The sequence below is a fragment of the Pseudopodoces humilis genome, chromosome 8, assembly GCF_049639895.1.
Source record: "Pseudopodoces humilis isolate 2021_Gansu_Grassland_sample_001 chromosome 8, ASM4963989v1, whole genome shotgun sequence".
In the NCBI taxonomy this organism is placed as follows: domain Eukaryota; kingdom Metazoa; phylum Chordata; class Aves; order Passeriformes; family Paridae; genus Pseudopodoces; species Pseudopodoces humilis.
In genome coordinates this window covers 37,616,783-37,637,878 of record NC_142207.1, presented here as the reverse complement: position 1 = coordinate 37,637,878, position 21,096 = coordinate 37,616,783, and the positions used below count along the sequence as shown (strand labels likewise).

General features: G+C 50.2%; 1 protein-coding gene across 5 annotated transcripts in view; it reads left to right on the top strand.

Moving 5' to 3' along the window:
* Positions 1-1,436: 1,436 nt before the first annotated feature.
* HDAC4 (histone deacetylase 4) overlaps positions 1,437-21,096 on the top strand; it is a 178,008-nt gene continuing 158,348 nt past the window's right edge. The window contains exons 1-5 of one of the 5 annotated variants that reach the window (XM_088059251.1): positions 1,437-1,572; positions 4,927-4,986; positions 16,781-16,888; positions 17,010-17,161; positions 18,599-18,653. The gene's annotated coding sequence lies outside the window, so the exon portion shown is untranslated. Of the gene's footprint in view, positions 1,573-2,080; positions 2,136-4,926; positions 4,987-16,780; positions 16,889-17,009; positions 17,162-18,598; positions 18,654-21,096 lie in introns of those variants that run through there. The other 4 variants (XM_088059252.1, XM_088059253.1, XM_014261233.2 and 1 more) reach the window with 4 other exon arrangements.

Below are 21,096 nucleotides of genomic sequence, written 5' to 3'. Positions count from 1 at the left end.
AGCAACAAACAAGCCATGAGCCCAGAGCAGCTTCAAATGAAACAGAAAGGCTTTGGCTTGAGGCTTCTTTATGCCAGCGGTGCTCTCAGGTGTGTGTTCCAGGGAAATGTATTTCCTGGGAGCCTGTTGACAACATGGGAAAAAATCCCAAAGAACTTTAAGGGTCGGATAAATACGCCAAGCATTTTTGTAAGGGTGGCCCTTTCAAATGAAAATGTAGGTAGTAAGTATCTCCAAAAAGGAAAAAGAGAAAAGGAGCGGTGTTTCTAGACTACCACGTATACGCAGAATTTGAGAGGGACAAAGTTGTTAGCAATTCCCATCAGGTCCCAGAATTCATGTAAATCCAGATGGCTGAATGACATGAGTTCAATTTTTTTTTTTTTTTCCCTTTAAGGGAAATCTGGAAGTTTTAAAAACAGTTTAGCAAGAGCCAATTAATCAAACCCACCAGAAGTGTGCTGGGATGGCTGCCGAAATAAGGAATGTCATGTTTCAGCTTGCCTTAGGCGAAGATGGGAAGAAACTCCTTGGAAGCTTAGTAGGAAATCTCCCTTCCACTATCCCAGACTGCTCCAAGCTCCAATGTCCAACCTGGCCTTGGACACTTGCAGGGATCCAGGCGCAGCCACAGCTTCCCTGGGAAACAGGAATAATGGATTGCCAGCGGGATGTTTCAATCGGATTGTGTTCCATGGGACGAGCTTCCTCGCACCCAGTAACATAATATTTTTCTTCCCATTATCCGGAGCATTTGGGAGCAGGACTTGGGGAGTTTTGGGCCCTGCATCAACCCACAAAGCACGAGCAAAACAAGATGTGTCAGTTCGATGGGGTAATTCCACGTGGAACTGAAACATCAATGAAATGTTGAATGGTCGCTGTGAAAACGGGGGCAGAGGGAAGCATGCCAGGCAACTCCTTTCCATTTTTATCTTTATTTTTATTTTTTTTTTTATTACTTTATTTCCTTTTGGTAATTCAGGCAAATATGTTGAAGCATGCCCTGCCCTTTCTGTCGTTTACCCCTCGCCTCAGCTGTTTGCTGCTGTAGGCGATACCTGCCGGCGAACACAGAACGGCCCATGAGGGAGAGCGGGATCGCGGCTGCGGAACACTGGAGGGTTAAAAAAACCCCCAAAGCTGCACGTTTTATCGCAATACCGTCTATACGGTATGGATCGCAGTTGCTGTGGCCTCAGTGGAGAGGGTCAGGAACCCGGTCCTGTGATCTCGATCCCGATTCTCGATCCCGGCGGGGCCGCGGGCTCGGCGCCAACATGGCGGCCGCCGCTCCGCCCCCCGGTCGCCAAGGCGACGGGCCGCGCGCCACGGGGCGTGGCCGGGGGCGCACGGGGCGGGGCCCGATTGGTCCCCTTCCCCCGCGCGGCTATAAATAACCCGCGCCCGCTGATTGGCCGCGGGGAAAAAATGGTTGCACCACGTGACTCCCCCATCTAAAAAAAATTTCCAAGATGGCGGAACCCGTCACAGGCTGAGTCCGTCGGTGGCGCGCTCCGCGCCGGGGGGGGCCCATCGCCGCGCAGCGTCCCCGCCTCGCCCGCCGCCCAGGTCAGTACGCGGCGCTCCGCCGCCGCCAAGCCGAACAGCTCCCACCGCCTAGCCCAGGCTGCCCGCGGCGCGGGCCCTTTAAGGCCGTTGGCCTCCCCGCCCGGCGGGCTCGCGGCGCGGCGGGGCCGCTCCCGGGGGCCGCTGGTCGCCGCTGCGCCGCGGCCGTGTGGGAGGGGGCGGTGACGGGCAGCTGGTGCGGCCAATCGGAGGCGCCCGCGCGGCGGTGGCGGGCGGATTTGAGCCGCGCGGCGCCCTGAGCCTTGCGCTGATTGGACGGCGCGCCGGGCGGGGCGGGGCCGACGCGCGCCCGCGGCCCGGTCCGGGCGCGGCGGGCGGGGTGGGCGGGGCTCGGGGGGGCGTGCCTGGCAGCGCCGCCGCCCAATCCGCGCGCCGCGCCCGGTTTTTTTGTGAATGGGGCGGGCGGGGCCCGCCCCCGCCTCCGGCCCCGCCCCCCCGCGCGCCCGCCCCCCCCGGGCGGCCGCGGCTCCGCCTCGTCCCCCCCCCGGCGGCGGCGGCGGCGGCGTTCGGTCCGTGCGGGGCTCGGCGCGGCGATGCGGGCAGCGGTGAGTGGCCGGCGGGGCGAGCGAGCTGCGGGCTGTGGGCATCGCCGCGCGGGGGCCCGGCCCCTCGGCTCGGCGGGGCGGGCGCGGCCCTGCGGCGGGGGCGACGCCCGCCGCGGGGCCCTGCGGCGCCGGGCGGGCCGCGGCCCGGTGTCGGGTCTTCCATCTTCTCTACCCGCGCCGCCTTCCCTTGTCCTAATCCCGGGAATAACGCGGGACTTGGGGAAAGTTTGCGTCCTCTCGCCCCGCGCCCCGGGACTGCCGGGCTCGGCCGAGGGCTCCGCGGCACCCACCTCCTCCTGGAAAAAAAGCCCCAAAATGGCTATTTTTGTGCCCGGCAGGAGAAAACGGGGTGCTGCCCTCGGCAGCGCGGCGCTCTCGGGGAGCCCGGCCGTGGCAAGGACAGGTCCGAGGCCCAGGGCTGCAGCCTCGCCGCCAGAACTCCATTTTTGGGGGTCCGAGGGGGGGATAAAGCACGTGTGCCGCTGCGAAACCTCCAGCCTTGGCTTGCGCGGGGCGAAACGAAGCAGAAAAAGCCGAGCTTTGGGGCTGGCGGGGAGAGGGAGGTGTTGCCCGGCAGCCGCGTGTGGGTTTTGCTGCAGGGATTTATCAGGGGAAGATGCTGCGCGGTCCCGGCGCTCCCCGAAAATGTTGCCCGCCGCCCCAGATGTGCTCTCCGGAGTGTTTGTGACAGCTCGGCGGAGCAGATGGATTTACATAACAATAATTTGACGCTGTCAGTGCTGGGCGCTGGGCAGCGGCTGGAGGGGAAGGGAACCTGCCCTTCGCTCAAAGCACTTGCGTAATTGTGTTGTGCGCCCACTCCGTGGCAGGGGAAGGTGCTGGTTTTGGGGCGTTTTTTGCCTGTCAATAGGCTGTTTTGGTAGGTTTGCATAAATCGGGCTCGTCGCCGCTAACGCCCGTACGAGCAGATTTCGTGTTCCAGCCTTGCCTCATATTCCGGGCTGGATTACAGCTCTGAAAACGCTCCCGAGGAGCGGGGATCCGTGTCGGGAAGGTGTGGGTGGATACAGGGTGTGAAAATGCCTTGTAAAACCCTGGGATGGGGCGTGCGGCGAGGCACTGGCTCTCTCGCGTCTTTCCCACCAGGCAGCTCGGTGCTGCGCTCCTTCCCTTCCCTTCCCTTCCCTTCCCTTCCCTTCCCTTCCCTTCCCTTCCCTTCCCTTCCCTTCCCTTCCCTTCCCTTCCCTTCCTTCCCTTCCCTTCCCTTCCCTTCCTTCCCTTCCCTTCCCTTCCCTTCCCTTCCCTTCCCTTCCCTTCCCTTCCCTTCCCTTCCCTTCCCTTCCCTTCCCTTCCCTTCCCTTCCCTTCCCTTCCCTTCCCTTCCCTTCCCTTCCCACAGCTGCATCTCCTTGTCCCCGCAGCGCTGCTCTGAGGCCGGGGACATGGAGTGAGCCTTCATTTGGCCCCGGGAGCCACAGCAGGTGAATAATCCCTTGGCCAACACGTTTTGATTTACTGGTATTATGCCCCGTCAATAAATGGGACTCGTGCCGCATTTATTCCCTGTCCTCAAAGTGCTTCTCTCGTTGCCAAATCTACCTGGAGTTAATTATCTGAATTGTGCTTTTTTTTTTTCTTGTTGTTTGTTGTCGTTGTTGTAACGGCAACATTTTTAAAAGCTAAGGAGCTCTGAAGTTTATATAATAATCTGGTTCTTGGCAGGGTTTCGTGGTGGGGTTTTTTTTTGTGTGTGTAATGCGGTCGGTCGCGGCGCTGAGTTTTAATCGTTTCTGATGTTTCCAGCACCGCTGCTCGGAGTTCTCAGCCTATAAAGCTGCCGCCCTTGCTCTGCAGCCTCGCTGGAAGAGTTGAGGGCATTGAATTAAAGAAAGCTCAGCTGCTTGTATACAAATATACAGCAATTACAAGGCAACAAAGTTATTGCAGAACCCTGCTATTGCCATGGCAACACGCTCACTCAATTACATTTGGAAATGTAAAATGCCACCCAGTTAGAAAGAGTAAGTTTTAGCGACTGCAGATTTTCTGGGTAAAGTGAAATGTGGAAGATGCAGCTTTCCAGGATTTGCTGCTTTTTCCCTCCTTCCTTGGATGGCATGTTTTAGCCTGTGCATCTGACAGATTCCTGGTGTTTTGATATTAAGCTATGCCCTTGGTGGTCTAAACTTAGGGAAAAAATATCTTAAAATCTTCACAGTTTTAACTTTGCCACCCTGTTTTGTTTGTTTGTTTTACTTCAGGACTTAGCTTTAGAAAGGACGCAGATTAGAGAAAGCATTTTGAAAATCAGCTCAGAACACCAGAAGAATTTGTCATTTGCTCAACGGGATGGAGGTGTGGAAGGAAGGCACACATATGGCACGGAAAGCTTGTATTCCCTTGGGAGGAGATGTCTGTTGGGCAGCCTGTGTCTGTGTGCTGCCATCTCCTAAAGCCTCCTAAGCAGACTATCCTAAAGTAGGATAGATTACCAAGTCCTTGAGAAGCCCAGGATGGGAGATAACAGGTGGAGGAGACACAGGTCCTGGTGTGGGATGTAGGTGAACTCCGTAGTGGAAATTAGTTTCACTTTCTTGTGTCCCTTTTGATGGTGAATCACCAAGAAAATAAAGAAGGGCCGGGTTGGATGGGGCTTGGAGCAACCTGGGATAGGGGAAGGTGTCCCTGCCCATGGCAGGGGGGGTGGAACTGGATGGGCTTTAAGGTCCCTTTTCACCCAAGCCATTCCAAGGGTAGATGAAAACAGTAGTTTCTTGCATAATCTTTGTGCTGGTGAAGACACAACTGTCTGCTGTGCTTATGTTTCACAGGCAACGTCCCATTAATGCAGAAAAGATATAAAAGCAGCAGTGCAGTGACAGCAGGAAAAGGTAAATACAAGAAAAGGTAAACACAAGAACAAGTTTTTTCTTAAGCTAGTAGTGATGTGTTTATGGACACCTGGAGATCGCTGAACTCCTGAAGAAGTTACCTGGAAGCAGGAGCTGATAGGGGATATTTAGGTAGGTGCAGATGGCAGTGGGTTGTGTTGAAGAGACATGTTTTACCCATATTTTAAGGGCTTGAACTCCAGACTGTCTCCTGAGCCCTTGGAGCACCTGGACTGGGAAGGTTTGCACGTCCCATGGATCTGTGTTAGCTGAGGGATGGTTTTGGGTAGAGGCTTTGCCCAACTTGTCAGGTTGTTCTGCTTTCAGCACCAGCCTGTGACATACCAGCCTTGCCCACTCCTGGAGAGCAGCAGCTTGAGCAGAGTGACTGCAGCCCCTATGGTCAGTACCTGTTCTTCTCCTGGCCATACAATCATGGAATGGTTGAAGATGGGAGAAACCTTAAAGCTCATCCAGTGTCACCCCCTGCCATGGTCAGGGACACCTTCCACTGCCCCGGGCTGTTCCAAGCCCACATTGTCCATCCTGACCTTGGGCACTGCCAGGGATCCAGGGGCAGCCACAGCTTCTCTGGGCACCCTGTGCCAGAGCCTGCTCATCTTCACAGGGAACAATTCCTTCCTCCCATGGGCAGAGGTGGAAGCACAGGCACTGCCTGCTCATAACCTGCTGAAAAGCTGGAGTGGAGTCTTCAACCTTAAATCCCCTGTGGGACTGCAGGGGTGAAGAACAGGAGTTGTTCAAAACAAAGGTTAAAATTGCTCATGGGTTTAGCTCAGTTTGCCCTCTTTATCTCTCTTTCAAATGCGTTTTGCTTTCTGGGGAATAGACCTCCTAAAGCCAGCTTAAGGTGTACCTGTGAGCCAGAAACTTGCTCCAGTGCCTGAAACTTGTCCTCGAGGTTTGTTTGCAGGTTTCAAATCAGGGGAAGCTGCAGACTTTCTATACTTGGAGTGCCCAAACACATTGCAAGCAAAGTGTTGAGACTAAAACTTGCCCACAAATGCATAAGATGGGATAAATAATAATAAAAATAAATAAATAATAAAAGAGAATTTTCCTTCACCTTCCAGCATTCCCCTCGTGCTGGTGTGCCACGCTGTGCCTTTGTAAGGTCGCTGTAACCAGCTGTACCTGTGTGCTGTTGAGGTTACCCTGGGTCTGTGTGGATTAGGTGATGCTCCCTTCAGGGTTTGAGAGCCTGAGTGCTCACTGCCCAGCTGTCCCAGCTTAATCTTGGGGTTAAAACACTTCTTTGGTGTCCTCCATCTGAAGAAGTGTTTGTGCACTCCTTGGCATTGTGGATTTATATTTATATATAAAAAATATGAACCCCAGCTCTTGGGACTGTATTTCACTCGCCTTGTACCTGTGGTTGAATATACACAGAGGAGTTTATTTGCTCAGTGGGATCTGTTGCTGGCCTGTTCCAAATAGCAGAGCTTGTCCCAAACCACAAGGAAATATTAATTGAACATGCTATTGGGCCACTGGTAATGACATTTGTTAAATATTTGCCAAGTATTCTTCTTGCTGGCTTCAATGGTGTCACATTCTACTTCATTGCTCTGCCAGTTCACCTTCAGTTTGCTTCCAGTTATCCCATCGCTTTTCCATATTTTTTTTCAATCCTGCTGCCGAGTCTGCGTGGGTTTAGATGCTGTCAGAGTCCTGCAAACCCCTTGAGTTTGTGCTTTTTGTAAGGGTGTGTTTTACTGGGCAGAGAAGCCAATGGGATGTGTCTTGTCACTGAATTCACAATTACTTTTCAGTTTTGAGCCCTCTTCCCTCATGGATAGCTTCTCCCTTCCATTTACCTTTGCTTCCAGGTTCCCCAGGTCTAAGCAGGCCAATGCTTAAGAGCAGTGCAAGCTTTCCCTCACTTGCTGAGCTTAGAAGTCTGGTTTTGGGGGAAAAAATCCCTTAAAAATATGTGTGTTTGCCTCAAATAGCTGAAGCTGAAAAACAACAGAAACACTAAAGCTGTCTGCCTTAATAATTAGAAATGTGTCTATTCTGGAAACCAGTAAAAAGGGTAAATAGTCTTTCAAAATATTAAAGTAAAAGCTGCGTGTGTTGGGGGAAAAAATGGCTGTTAGTATTTTGGTTTGATTTAGGTTGCCTCAAATATATAAAAATTACATATATAAATAATATATATGTATAATTTTTATATATATATAATACATATTTCCTATATTGAATCCTTGGATGAGGGGAACTTTCCAGAGCCCTCCTGTAATTAATGCCACTTGCATTTTGATTGTGTTATGCACAAGCTCGAAGTGGGCCAGGTTTACTTTCTCTTGCAGTGGACCGTGTTGATAAGGCAATATATAACAGATGATTCATGAAGTGCTGCTTGTCATTGCCAGGGCTGCTTGAATAGCGAGCAGATTTTGGGCAGTGCTTCTTCACCGGAAAGATTTGGGCAGTTTAAACTGAGAGGAGGAGGAGGAGGAGAGAAAAATCTGTACTGTATTTCTGGCTGTCTTAAAGGAGCTGCCTCACAGCATTTAGAAGAAGTTGGTGGGGGAAGAATGGGTGAAATAAAGGGGGGTAGAGAAGCAGGAAAACACATGGAGGTTGCATAATGATGTTGAAAAAAGGAACAATTAGGAAAAGACTGTAAAATCTCTTGGAAAGCTTCTGTGGTTTTCCCTTTGGAAGGAATTGCAGCTTGGCCTTCCCCTCTAAAAATTCAGGCCTTTTCTGTGGCATTCATAACTGGATCAGCTTCATTTTTTTTAGCTCATTTTCCTATTGCCTGTTACCTCAGAGAAGTTTGATTAAAATGTGCCTCAAAGAGCCATCTCCCAGTGCAGAGGAGTGTGTGTTGGCTCATGGTCCTGAGCACACTCAGCCTTCCTCATCAGTAGCTGAACTTTTGTTCATTAGAAGCATTTAAGCCCCAAAAAGTTGCAATTTGAAAACTGGATCTTTGGGTTGTGAAATCTTTTTTTTTTTTCTTTTTCAGTTTGCCCAAAGTTAGGTTTTCTTAATTTAATTTGGTTTTCTAATAACAAGCCAGTTATTTCATCTATCTGTGTATCTATCTGTCTGTGTCTGCTGGAAGAAGAATTGTATTTTAGGGGTTTTATTTTCTGCCATCACAGGATAAAATAACGTGCAGGGGCTGAGCATCTCAGCCTGGGTTTTGGCAGCACAGCAATGTGTTGTTTTAAATGTCTTTTTAAGCGTGTCACTTCTTCATTCTGGGGAGCACTGACATCCAGCTGAACTGAACTCCATGTATCTTTCATGAGCAGTGAAAAACCCTGATATTTCACACACAGGAAATAATTCACTTTATTAATTTTTCTGGAGAAGTGGCGCTTTAATGAGGTGTCTGTCAGCAAGACTTAATTACAGTTAAATTCTGGAAGCATTAGTACACTGTATCTTGTTCCGTGTAAAATGAACTTCCATTTGTCACGTGTGTGTGGGAGCATCGGTTTGCTGATAGAATTTGTGTTAACTCCACTTTGAGGAGTAGCAGTTACTCATAACTGGGCTGTTCCCAGTCACTTCACATCCTTCTCCTGCCTGGATTTTCCTGATGTGCTCCATTTGCTCAGGGAAAATAATGCTCAGGTTGGTTCTGGAGTTGTGTTGACAAAATTTCATCTCCACAGAAAGGGTCCATGACGTGAGCCTGAAGCAAGGAATTAATCCTGGTGTGTGCTGTTCCTGAGAAAAGGACTACTTTTCAAAGCATTTGGAAGGTTGCATTTTCCCCCACGGGAGCTACAGTTACCTAGTTCTTGTTACTGTTTGTGGTGGATTCCGGTGAAAGCCTCAGTACAGGTGATTCTCCCTGAGAGCCAGAAAAATGGGCTGCCTTTTGCTGCAGGTTCATGTGCGTGTGGTGTGGTGAGATTTGCTCCTCTGCTCAAATCCTGTGCACAAAAGTGAAGGAAAATGGCATTTTTCACACCTTTATAACAACGAGGACTGTGCAGACCAGAGCAGTCAATGAGCTTTAGCCTTGGGAGCTCAGGGCAGGGAGAAGTGGGCAGGTAATTGAGAACACTGCTTTGGAAGGAGGTGTGGTGAGATGGAAGATGGGCTGTTGGCCTTGACTTTGGATGCAGTGGGTCCAACTGCAGACAGGTAGAGATGCAAATATCACAGATTTCCCAGGGACCATTGGAAAGGGAAGGGCTGTGTGCAGACTGTCCATCCAGGAGGGGTCCTGAGGGAATAGTTCATGGGTGAAACTGAGCTTTCCTGCAGGCTGGGTTATGTTTTACAGCACTGCACATGTGGGACTCATCTCTTGGAGCAAAGAGAGTTGTTTTCCCAGCCAGCAGGGACTTGCAATAAAAGGAAACTGCTGTCCCCAGTGCTGTGGGCGAGTCAGGAGAGGGGACCTGCCCAAGGCATGGCGTGATTGAGGTCGCCAGGACGGCAACACGGAGCTCAGCCTCATGCAGCACGGCTGGGTGCATGTCCTGCTGGGGAAGCCTGGCTTATTTCTTCAGCCTGCCTGGGCAAAAGGGGAGCACAGAATGCTTCGGAATAGCTCAGAGGATACTGGGTCGTGTTGCTTGTGAAGGTCTTGCTGGAGGGGATGAAGGCTGGCACCTTTCTAAACCTGAGAGGGCAGGAACACAGGGAAGTGCAGCTTCCTGCTGCCTCCCCAGGGAGACGGTGCAGTTTGAGTGTGGTTTGTGCTGCTGGAGCATCTTCAGGGGCAGGGAAAGAAACAGACCTGGCTGAATTACTGGTTGGACTCGATGGTCCCAGAGGTCTTTTCCAGCCTTAATCATTCCGTGAATGTGAGCAGGATCTCTGTTGGGTTGTTGCAAAGCTCAGCCCTTTGCTCCCTGTGCAATGCAGAAAGCCTGGTCTGACACTGCTCTTTCTGCTGTTGGTCAGCAAACCAGCCCCTGCATTCTGTGCCCCTGAGCCCTGCTGTGGGTGGGAACTGCTGCATGGGTCGTCTGGGTTCTCCATGTTTTAGGGCTGCTGCTGCTCTCACTCAGCAGGGCACTGAGGGCCTGGCTGTGTAGGGTGATGAGAGCGCTCAGACTTTGTGTCTTGTCCTCACTCTGTGCTGAAGAGGAAAGGAAGGCAAGGCAGAGAGGCCCCAGGGAGTCAGGTGTGTTGGGATCTGCTGTTGGATGTTCTGCTGAGTGATCAGTCCTTCCAGCAGGCTGGGACAGACACTGGCTGCTGTGATTTGTATTTCCCTTTCAGTTCTTCCTCACTACCTGATGCATGTGAACCTCCCAAAATAAATTGCTCTCCATGTGGATTCTGTTGTGTTTCTCCTACCCAAGAGAGATTTCTTATTTGAGTCAAATAGCAGTGCTTTGGCTGGGAGGAAATGTTCTTTACTTATGTATTTCCACAACTGATACCTGCTGTTAGATCCTGGTGGAGGCTGAAGGATACATTTGAGCCAGGACTGTCTCTCACAAGATATTGACCTGGAAGCATGATCAAAAGAGAAGGGAGAGGACTAGAAAATAGTATTTATTGTGATTGTATGTGGTAAGAACCTAATGCTTCCTTGGGGACTGTATTTGCCTCTCCTTGTCAGGCTTTTCTTCATCCCCTTGTTCATCCCTGCTGCCTTGGATGGAGCCTTTGAGGATGGGCCTAATCATAACAGTGAATGAAATGTTTAACATTAGGAAAAACACTTCCTACTTCAAGCTTTGCAAATATCACCAGCTTGTGACAGGGAAAAGTAATCTGAGGTTTTGTGTTATAAATGATCAAACCTTCAGAAAAGCTGGAGACTTCTGGGTCAGTGGGCAAAAAAGCTTGATGTGATTTCAGGGCAAAGTGTGGCTCTGTCACTGGCTGCTTTGTGCCTTGGAGAAGATGGCCTTGTCATTGCAATCTTGTTCAGGAGGACATTCTGTGAGCTGTTGAGATCAAAAAAGAGTTTTACCATGCAGTTTTCTGAGCCATCCCTGCAGGTTTTGGGTGGATTTATTATACAGGTTGCATGGTCTTGTTCATCTCAGTTGCTGTGTCTGGGTGTCTCTTGCTGCTTTTGCCTGTGCTAGGTTGTGTTCTGTCAGTCAGAAAAGGTGGTGGTGGTACCTGCAGGATGTGTTTCTATTATTTTATAAATGCACTGAAACAAGAAGCCATAGTCAAAAGAAGGCAAATACTAGTATTCAGAACTTGAACACCACCTCTGACCCCAGAAAGCTGGTGATAAAGCTGGGCAGGAGCCTCGCTTTGTATAATGGGGCACTTCTCCTTGTGTGTATTGGTGGTTAAGGGTTTGATCCGGCAGCACCTGGTAAAGGCAGCAGGGATCTCCCCTTTGCCTTGAGCTGGCTGTGAGCAGTGACCCCAAACTGCAAACATCGTGTGGACCTGCAAGGGAGAAGCTCTGGGCTCTCCTGGGTCAGCACACTTCTCTGTTCGGACGTTTAGGGCGGATATCAGGAAGCATTTTTCCTTGAAAGAGTTGTAAGGCTTTGGAAGGAGCTGCCCAGGGAGTCACCATCCCTTGTGATCACCCAGGGGTGGTGGTGTGTGCAGCTGGCAGAGCCCAGGGGCCAGCAGCGGCCCTGGGTGGCAGCCATGGGGTCACACCAGTGTGGTGTGGCCACGGAACCCAAGTGTCCTCCTGTCGGCTGACAGCTTTAGAGTCACAGCTGAATTGTGTTTGGCACTGAAAGTGTGCCGCTTCTGGGCTTTGCTCTAAAAATGCTGGTCTAAAAATAAACTGCCGTGCAGGGATGCTGGAAGCAGAGGAGCAAACGGAGAACTTGAGCACGGAACAGAAGGCTTCCCTGACTGCAGGGATGGGATCGTGGAGCAGCAGCCAGGCCAGGGCAGGAAGGGTCTGCCCAGGGGAATAATTCCCAGGAAGGGAGAAGGAAGTAAGGGAACGGAGAGTGGCGGGTAGACATTGAACTCTTCCTGGGCCGACGGCCTGCCCCACTTCAAAGGGAGAGGGCCATAAGCCCCAGCAGCAGTTGGGTGAGGAAAATTGTACCTCAGATATGAAATCCTGCCGTGTTAACAGCTCGGCCAGGCTGGCCTCGTGCGGGTCCTCTCAGAAATGGGAGTTTGGGCTGCACAGACAGCGCAGCAGAAAAAAAGCACTCGTGGTTAATGAGGTGCTTGGCTCGTTTAAAATGGCAGCAAACCCCAGCACCCTGAGTCGTGCAGAAATGAGAGCATCTCCTTGCTCCAGGCTCATCACCCTCCCCGGGACCGGGATATCCAGCCCTTGTACACTTCCCATTCCTCTGTCTTCCCCAGTGCCAGTATGAATGACATTCCCCACATGCTTTCCTCAGCTGGAAGGAGCTGGTCAGGCTCAGAGGCTGGGAATCATGCTGGAAGCTCAGGGATAGCGCAGGCTTTAGCTGTCGGGCTTTCTCTTCCCTCTCCCTGAGGGTATTCCCAGGCTGGGATGCCCAAGTCCAAGGAGCTGGATGTGGACATCTGATCTTCCTTGATGTCTTTTTGCTCCAGTAGGAAAAACCTCCAGTGTCTGTGTTTGCTAGAGAAATGCCTAAGAGGAGCAACTTAGACTATATTTAAATAAATAAAAAAAGGCAGCATATTCTTGGCAATAATTTAGACTTTTGCTGTAAACTGTCTACATTCCCTGGGGGATGAGGTCTCCTTTTGAGAAAATCTGTTCTGGATTCAGCATGTTTGACAATTTCTCTGTGTGACTACCTTCAGGTTTTTGTTTTGGTGGGGTAAATGAGCACAATAATGTGTGTGTGCTTCTAAGTGCTCAGCTTGGGGGTTTATTTCTAATTTTTTTTTCTTTAAAATATCAAAACCCTCTCTTCAGGATACCGGGACTGACAAGGTTTGCGTTCCAGTATTGCAACACAAGGTGTTCTCTGTTTCAGACTGTAAATATTTATCTCTTGTCAAAGCAGAGCAGTTACTATTGGGAACTGATCTGGCATGTGAAAAGGTTTTCCTTAAGGAATTTGTTTCCTTTTATTTACAGTGTTATCGTATATTTAAATTCCAGGGCCTCAGCATATAGCTCTGAGGCTCCTTCCTAGCACTGGCAACGAAAATGGGAGTTGTGGCAGCCTGGGAACAGGGAGAAGGGAATTCTGAGTGTATGCTGGAGCCAGCCAGCCAGCGTGGCTGTGCAGCCGAGGCAAAGCCAGGCCAGCTCTGGTGTTCTCCTGCCAGGGCAGTGCTGGGGCAGGCTGCGATGGAAGGGGCATGGGCTGAGCCCAGGTGAGCACAGGGGTTCCCTGGGCTGCCATTTCCCAGCTGCTGGGCTGTTCCCTCGGCTCCTCTCTCCTGGAGCATGCCCTTGCAGCCCTGTCCACGTCTCTGCTGCTTTTCCCTGCCAGCAAACCTGCTTTGTCATAACCTTCCTGCAGCACTGGGAGCCTTCCCCAGCTGCCTCCTGTTGGATTGCTCTCTGCTGCGTTGGCCACAGGTTTGGGGCTGGCTTCCTGCTCCTGGGAATTCCTAAGGCCTCCCTGCTGCCTGCAGGTCCTGCTCCTGGAGAGCTGGAGCCTGCTTTCATCTCCCTGCAGTGCCTGGCATTGCTGGGGAAACCGTTCCTGTTGTGCTGTGCCGCACGTGGGAGGCTTCTTCAGCCTGCAAAGGTCTGGGGTTTATTTTTTACATCTCCCTGGCTCCTGTACACACTTATTTTTTGATGCTGGTGCTTGCTTGAAGGTCTCAATGCTCTTGCCTGTGTGCTGGAGTCTCGGAAGAGCAGCCAAGAGCTGTCGAGGAGGGGTGCAGGTTGTAGTGTTTTCCCTCTGTTAGGGAACAGCCTCGTTGAATGGAATCAGTTATTGAGGCTGGGTTCAGCCCCTGCCATGGCAGGGTAGAGCTGCTCTTGCTTAGCAATGTGCAAAATGCGTGTCTCAGACTGGAGCCAGCCCTGGCCTTTGAGCTCATCTCGCTGATTCAGAGGTGGTAGGCAGATAAAACGGAGTGAAAAGAAGAAATGCTTTCTTTGCCCCTGGTGTTTGAATATATATCTATTTATTCCACACACATATACTTCATATATATATGAAAACAAGTCGTGTTTGTATTTAATATTTTCATGCTTCCGTATTTCTGCTTGGCGTGTCTGTCCAAACCCCAAGGACAAGAGATGGATGTCCAGGGAATGCCTTTATCATCTCCTGAGTTCATCACTGCTATCAGGTCACATCAACTTCAGTTCTTGCTCTGTAATCTCTGTCTCCAGGGATGCACATTCAATACACCCTTTCTTTTCTCCTCTCTGACATCTCCTGTGAAATTTGCTGTTTATGGCTTCGGGGCAGCAAGCTCTTTCCTGGTTTGGGGAAGGGTTTGTGACTGGGCCTGGATGGATGCAGCTTTTCTAGGGTGGTTTATGGCTTTGTGTTTTTAGTAGCACTTGCAAATCAGACTACTAAAAGGTAAATGGCCAAAGTTATTCATAAACACTGTGATAGTCAGAGTGGAGACTCTTTGAATAGAAAGCTTTGTTCAGGATTTCCTGGAGTGAGGAGTAAAGCTGTCGTGGTCAAAGGGAGCTGCTCTGTATGGATTCAGTGCTGGGCTTATCTGCCTTGCTTAATGCGATATATTTTAGCAGAATCAAAGTTGGCGCTGAGTGTTTCTGGCAGAAATGGCAGCCTATTTGCATATTTACTGGCTTCTGGGAGTCTAGATATGTCAGCAGCCTCTGCTCCTTTTCACTCGATCTTATCTCCCCATTCCATTTCAGGAAAAAATTCCTGCAATCTCCTTCCCCCCGCCCCCCCCGCCCCAGCCTTGGAGTGTGCTCTGCATGCCGAGTGCTCTGAGGTAATGGGACTCGTGTTTGCTTTGCTTGAATGTAAAACTGGTGCTGAAATGTACATTTTCAGTCGCCTGACATCCCGAGGAGCTGTTTGTCTGTCAGTGTGCTGAGGCTGGGCACGGTTTCCCTCTTGCACTTGGCTGGAGGTGGCTGCAGCCATTGGCTCTCGAGCCTCTGCCATAATGTAACTTATTAATCATTATGTTCATAGAAACTCAGAATCATTTAGGGTGGAAAAGTTCTGTAAGATCATCAAATCCAGCAGCTCCCCCAGCTCTGCTACTGACCCGTGTCCCCAAGTGCCACATCCACACGGCTTTCCAACCCCTCCAGGGATCGGGACTCCACCGCTGCCCAGCGACTGACAGCTCTCTCCACACAGAAACTTTTCGAAATACCCAACATTAACCTCCCCTGGCACAACCTGAGGCTGCTTCCTCCTGCCCTGTTGTCACTTGTTACCAGGGGGAAAAGACCAACCTCACCTCAGTACAACCTCCTGTCAGGTACAAGATGGATCCAGATTAGTGCTTACACCGGAGCCTTTGGATTTGTTTTGTTTTCACCTTGTATTCTTTGCTTTATCTCAGAGTATCCCAAGCAGGGTGATAAGGTGGATAAGGTGAGAGGAGATCCTGCAGAGCAGAGCATTGGTGACTAACGCTTATCTTGCAAGCCGAGCAATTCCTCCTGGAGCTGTTAGCCAGAAGTTACAGGAGGAGATTTAGGAGCATGCAAAGGTGCAAAATCCCGGGCTCCTGGAAAGCCAATAAAAGACCCCCAAAGGCTGGGCTTTGATGTTTTAAAAGGCTGAAGAGGGACAAAAGCAGGTGTAAATTACTTTGCTTCATTCCCACCCTGAAAGAAGAGTGAGTTGTGGGGAGGAGTGTTCTGTCTGTGCTGTTCAGTATGAAAAGCCATCAAGGGCTTGGAGGTGTTGGTGGATGAGAAGCTCAGCATGACCCAGCAAAGTGCTCTGCAGCCCAGAAATCCCAAATCCTGGGCTGCATCCAAAGAACTGTGACCAGCAGGGAAGGGGGATTCTGCCCCACTCAGGTGAGACCCCACCTGCAGAGCTGGCCCAGCACAGGAGGGACCTGGAGCTGCTGCAGAGAGTCCAGAGGAGGCCCCAGAGATGTGCCAGGACTGGAGCCCCTGTGCTCTGGAGCCAGGCTGGGAGAGCTGGGGGTGCTCACCTGGAGAAGAGAAGGCTCCAGGGAGGGCTCAGAGCCCCTTCCAGGGCCTCAAGGGGCTCCAGGAGAGCTGGAGAGGGACTTGGGGACAAGGGATGGAGGGACAGGACCCAGGGAATGGCTCCCAGTGCCAGAGGGCAGGGATGGATGGGATATTGGGCAGGAATTGTTCCCTGGGAGGGTGGGGAGGCCCCTGGATCCCTGGAGATGTCCAAGGCCAGGCTGGACAGAACTTGGAGCAGTCTGGGGTAGTGGGAGGTGTCCCTGCCCATGGCAGGGGGTGGAATGGGATGGACTTTAAGGTCCCTTCCAACCCAAACCCTAAGTTAGGGCTCTAAGGGTTCCTTGAGGACGCAGTTGAATTCCCTTTCTGGCTGGTGACTGACAGTATTGCAAGACATACCTTAAAAAGCCTGTGGCAGGTACTGTGAAAGTCCTTGAGATGTGTCTAACGTTTTGTGTGGCTTTACAGTCCAGTTTTATTTCCAAGAACAATTCCACTTTGCCTTGCTGGGCAATTCCAACAATTCCAGTTCACATTGTGCAGACAGGCAAAATGGGCCATACAAAACGTAGATCCTAAAGTAAATGAAGCCCTTCCTTCATGCTGAATTGAAGAATCACTGTGATGTTGGGAGCAACACCTGGAAAGTAAGTTCCCAAAAGTTTGCTGGCCTTTGTCTGTCAAGGCAACCTGCAGGTACCTCTTTAAAGGGTTTTGTTCCTCTGGTTTTCATGGTGTTATGAAACAAATATATAATGAACAAACTAAAACCTCCTAGAGTCTGAGAGGTGCCAGTTGTTCCTTCCTTGCTTTTCTTGTCAGCTTTTAAGACTGAGCTATTTGCCTGAAGATTCTAGTTTTCATTCAAGAGTGATGCTGGTCATGAAAAATGTAACCCTGTTCAGAGGGATGCAGCAGAGGAACTTACAGGTTTGTCCTGACTGATTTGCTTTTCTATCCTGGCTGTGGATGTGGCTGGAAAGTGTTAATTGTGATTTAAAACTGGAAATCGTGGAACCCCTGTGACTACAAAGCCATATATTTATTACAGCTTCCTGTGGGGATTCCTGCCCCTTCAGTTATCAGCAGCCTGGGGCTTGGAGTCTCGGCAATTTTGGCAGAGGAGCAGAGGAGCCGGAGCTGAGCAGAGTGCCCAGGACTGCCCTGTGTCCTGAGGGGTTATCCCATCAGCAGAGGAATGCTGTGAGTGGTTACAGCTTTTTCCAACAAGTAAAAGCAAATTAAATTGCACTTTGAAGGCAAAGTTGTGAGTTCTTGCTTAATGTTTGGTGCATTATCCTTCATGCTCACGTGTAAAATTTGGATTTAGGTAAGGATCCTTTGAGTAAGATACACAAGTGCACAATGCACTCATAGGCTGTAGAAGACTTTTACTGGCTGTAGGAAAGCAAGCCCTTTGAAAGGAGAAACGGCAGAGTGGCACCACACGTTGGGGTTGGGATGAGATGCTCTTTCAGGTCCCTTCCAACCCAAACCATTCTGGGACGTGTGGTTCACTGGGACTGGGTCTGGCTGCTTGACTGGCTGTGGGCAGGGCAGTGTTTTGTTTTCATTTCTGGCATTCAGTGCCAGACAGGAGGAATAAAACATGCAGAAATGTAAACTTTGGCGCCTGTGCTGGGATCTCAGAGCTTTTGTGGGCGAGGGTCTGCCATGCCCGATGAGCTGGGCACCAGCCAAGGCCGAGGGTGCTCGCCTGAGCTCTGCACGCCTTCCTGCAGTGTGGGATGGGAAGCACAGCCCAGCTCTGGGGGGAAGTCAGGGGGTACTGGGGCACAGGAGTGACACAGAGTGTCTTCAAACTAAATAGCTTTTTGGAGGTGAGCAGTGTTGGAGCCAATAACTGAGGCACAAAAAATGTGATAAACACTGAGTTAAAGTGCAGAGAGAGGGGCTGGACAGGGCTCTGTGGGCAGAGGGACCTCCCTGCCTGGAAGGAAAGTGAGCTCATGCTGGGGCCAGGAGGTGATCCCAGCCAGTCTCTGGAGCAGGGGAACAGTCCAGGGGGAGCTTTGCATGGCACTGTGTGGCTCCTGGCTGCTTTAGCTTGCTGGCAGCAGCTCTGCTGCAGAGGAGGACGCGCAGACCGCTGTGATCTGTGCCTGTGTCACTGTTTTGCAGGTGACAGCAGTGGGCTAAATGTCCATTCCACAGTGATGCAATGTGTTTGTGGAGACCTTGGGGCATGTTTCTTTCCCAGAGAATGCCAAAGGTCAGGACTGCCAAAGCCATGGGGGCAGTAGGTGGGAATGGCAGCGAGGTTAACACGGGGCGCTGGAGAGCAGCACGAAGCTTCTGGATCACACTGGCCCTTCTAGAAAAAGACTTGAGGAAATGTCTCACCAGACAAAAGAACTGCATGAGTTGTGTGGCAGGCTTGCTTGAGTGTTCAGACCAAATTATTTTCTCTTGGTAATCAGATAGCATTCAATTAAAAAAAAAAAAAAAGAACTAGGCTGACCTTAAACAATGTTTGTTCTTTAAAAAAAGTCAATATTTTTTTTCCAAGTTAATGAAGTAATTAACAGTGATTGATGACACATGTACTCAGCTTTTTTATGCTGGGAGACCAGATGGGTTAGGCACAGCTAGTGACCAGTAATTCTGATTCTTTGTCAGAAGGAACAAGAAGTTCAGATGTGGCTGGAACAGCTCAAGTACATGAAGAGAAAAGGTAAATGTTTTTCTCTCTGCCTTTACCTACCTGAGGAGCTGAAAAACAACTCCAGGCAAAGAATTGCTTTCAGCCAGTGAGGTGAGCTCCCTATCTGCCAGCCACACAGTCTCTTCCTGGCACTGAAAATGTTACTGGGGGGATTCTGGCTAAAAATAATATGGAATTACGGAATTACAGAAGGGTTTAGGTCAGAAGGGACCATCTAGTTCCACCCCCCTGCCATGGGCAGGGCTGCCCCTCACTGCTTCACGTTCCAACCTGGCCTCGAGTATCTTGTTTGTAATCACTTCTCAGTCAAGCATTTAAAGGAGTTTTGATTTTTCTACTCCTGAGTGTGTAGTGTGGGTGATCTGCGTGGCAGGGATGAAGAAACAGGATAAACTCCCAGTCTGCATTCGCTTGAAAGCACTACTTTCAGCTGTCTGATTTGGACTCCTTCAAATGTGGAAATAGCAGGATGGAGGAAAATCATGGAATTGGGAAAGAAGAGTGCCTCAGAAAAAGCCAAGACAGTAGATTTTTATAGGTAGCTCTGCCCAATTTGTGCCGACTCCTGCGAGGCTCCGGTAGCAGCTGGAACAGGCTCCCGAGGCAGACTTTTATCCTTTCTCCCTCCCACGCGGATCCATCTGTGAGACTGCTTGTTCTTGCTGCTCTTGCTGCGAAACTGGATCGAGCTCAGAAGCATCCTGCTCTTTCAGACCCTCTGCCAGAGTCTTGCTAGTCAAGGAGGACTCTGTATCCCTGTGGATTTGCACAGTCCCAGGTTTCCAACAGTCGCTTGTGTTTCTGAATCTGCAGCTCTTCCTGCTAGACTCTGGAAAAAAAATAATTTCCAAGCTGTTGGCCACTTTAAATTGGAGCTCCCACAGAGTGAACACGAGGTGGTATTTCCAGATTTGCTCGGGATCTTTTGTTCAGAGTCTTGGGTGATGCTTGGGAGGATTTAAGTTCACTCCTCATGCACTTGCTTGTCCCCAGAGTGGTTTTTCTCCTCTGTGTGTTTGGGATACCTGCAGTGGTTTTGATGTCAATACTTGCTGAGGTCTGAAAGCTGATGGGAGATCTGCCCAGTGGTATTGCTGTGAAATTTGTGGAAGTCATGTGGATACTCTTGTGTGTTCCTAGCAAGGAAGGAGAAGGGGCACAAAACTTTGGTGGTTTTGGGTGTCCACCAGAAGGTTTTTCTTTCCAGGTTGTGGAGGCACCTTTGGTTTTCAGAGCAGCTCTAAGTGCTGGTCAGGGTGGTGATTTGCAAAAGTGTCTGTGCAAGGTACCACAAGGGATTTCCTCAGTTTGAAACTTAGTGAAGAAAATACTGCCAGGGTCGAGTTCAATAATGTCAGTTTTGTGTTAATTTAACATAGAAATGGGCAAAACTTCCACTGAGGTACCATGTTTTCAGTTTGGGATGGTGTGTCAGTGCTTGGATTTCCAGAGGTGAAGTACAGCACTGCCACCAGAGATCAGTCTGAGCACCTGACTTTGAGACACAACTGGAAAGAGCCTGGGAAAGGCAGCTTTACTCAGGGAATCTGTGTGCCCTGGAAATCAGCTGTGGAGCGTTCCATGACAATAAGAAGCAGAAGAATGGGAAACCGTAGAAAGAGTTTTCCTTGAGTATTTTTGTAGAGACTTTCTGTTACACATAATTAGATTAATTATTTCCTCCTAGGTATGCCACCCTTCCATAGCTGTGGATGAGTTCTATGTTAATAAAGCAGCTCATACTTAGTGTCCTGCCATTTGTGGCTGTTGGTTTTGTTTCTGAGAGAGTCCAGTCACGTGTAGCTGCTTATGTTGCAGGGACTTGATTATGGAATAGTGGCAGGATTGCTCCCAAAGGCAGCTCCCAGGGGCTGTCCAGGGAGACTCTGCAGCTCCTGGATGAACTGGGGAAGTTCAGAGCAGGTGTTGTTGCACACACAAACACAAACACACATTCTCTATAATTTAACACACAGGACAAACATGTTTGGAGATGGAATCTCTCACACAGAACCTCTCATGAGGTGACAGTGTTCGGTGTGAGCAGCAAATCTCCATGGCACGTGTGAGCTGGGGAGTGGTGGAAGTTTCAGGGAGAGGCGGAAGCACAATGTTTGTCATGTGAGAGCCTCTTGTGATAGCTGGCGGGGAAATGTCAGCATTTGCTAAATGAATGCACCGTTCCTTGAAGTGCTGCAGTGTTTCTGAGGTGCTCTGTGTGCTTGAACCACCGTGTTGAGCTTTTGATCTCAAAGCAGGCACCTCTGGTGCTGCAGGGAAAGAACGCGTTTGGCAAACTGGGATGTCCTGGCAAAGAGGGCTGGACTGGTCAGTTGGGATCCTCCTTTCCAGACCATGTCCCTGGAGTTCCTTTGGAGAGGAGCTATTGGTAACAGCTGGACTAGGCTGGGTTTCCTCTTTAATTACACAGTTCTAGGTGTAGTGAAGGCTT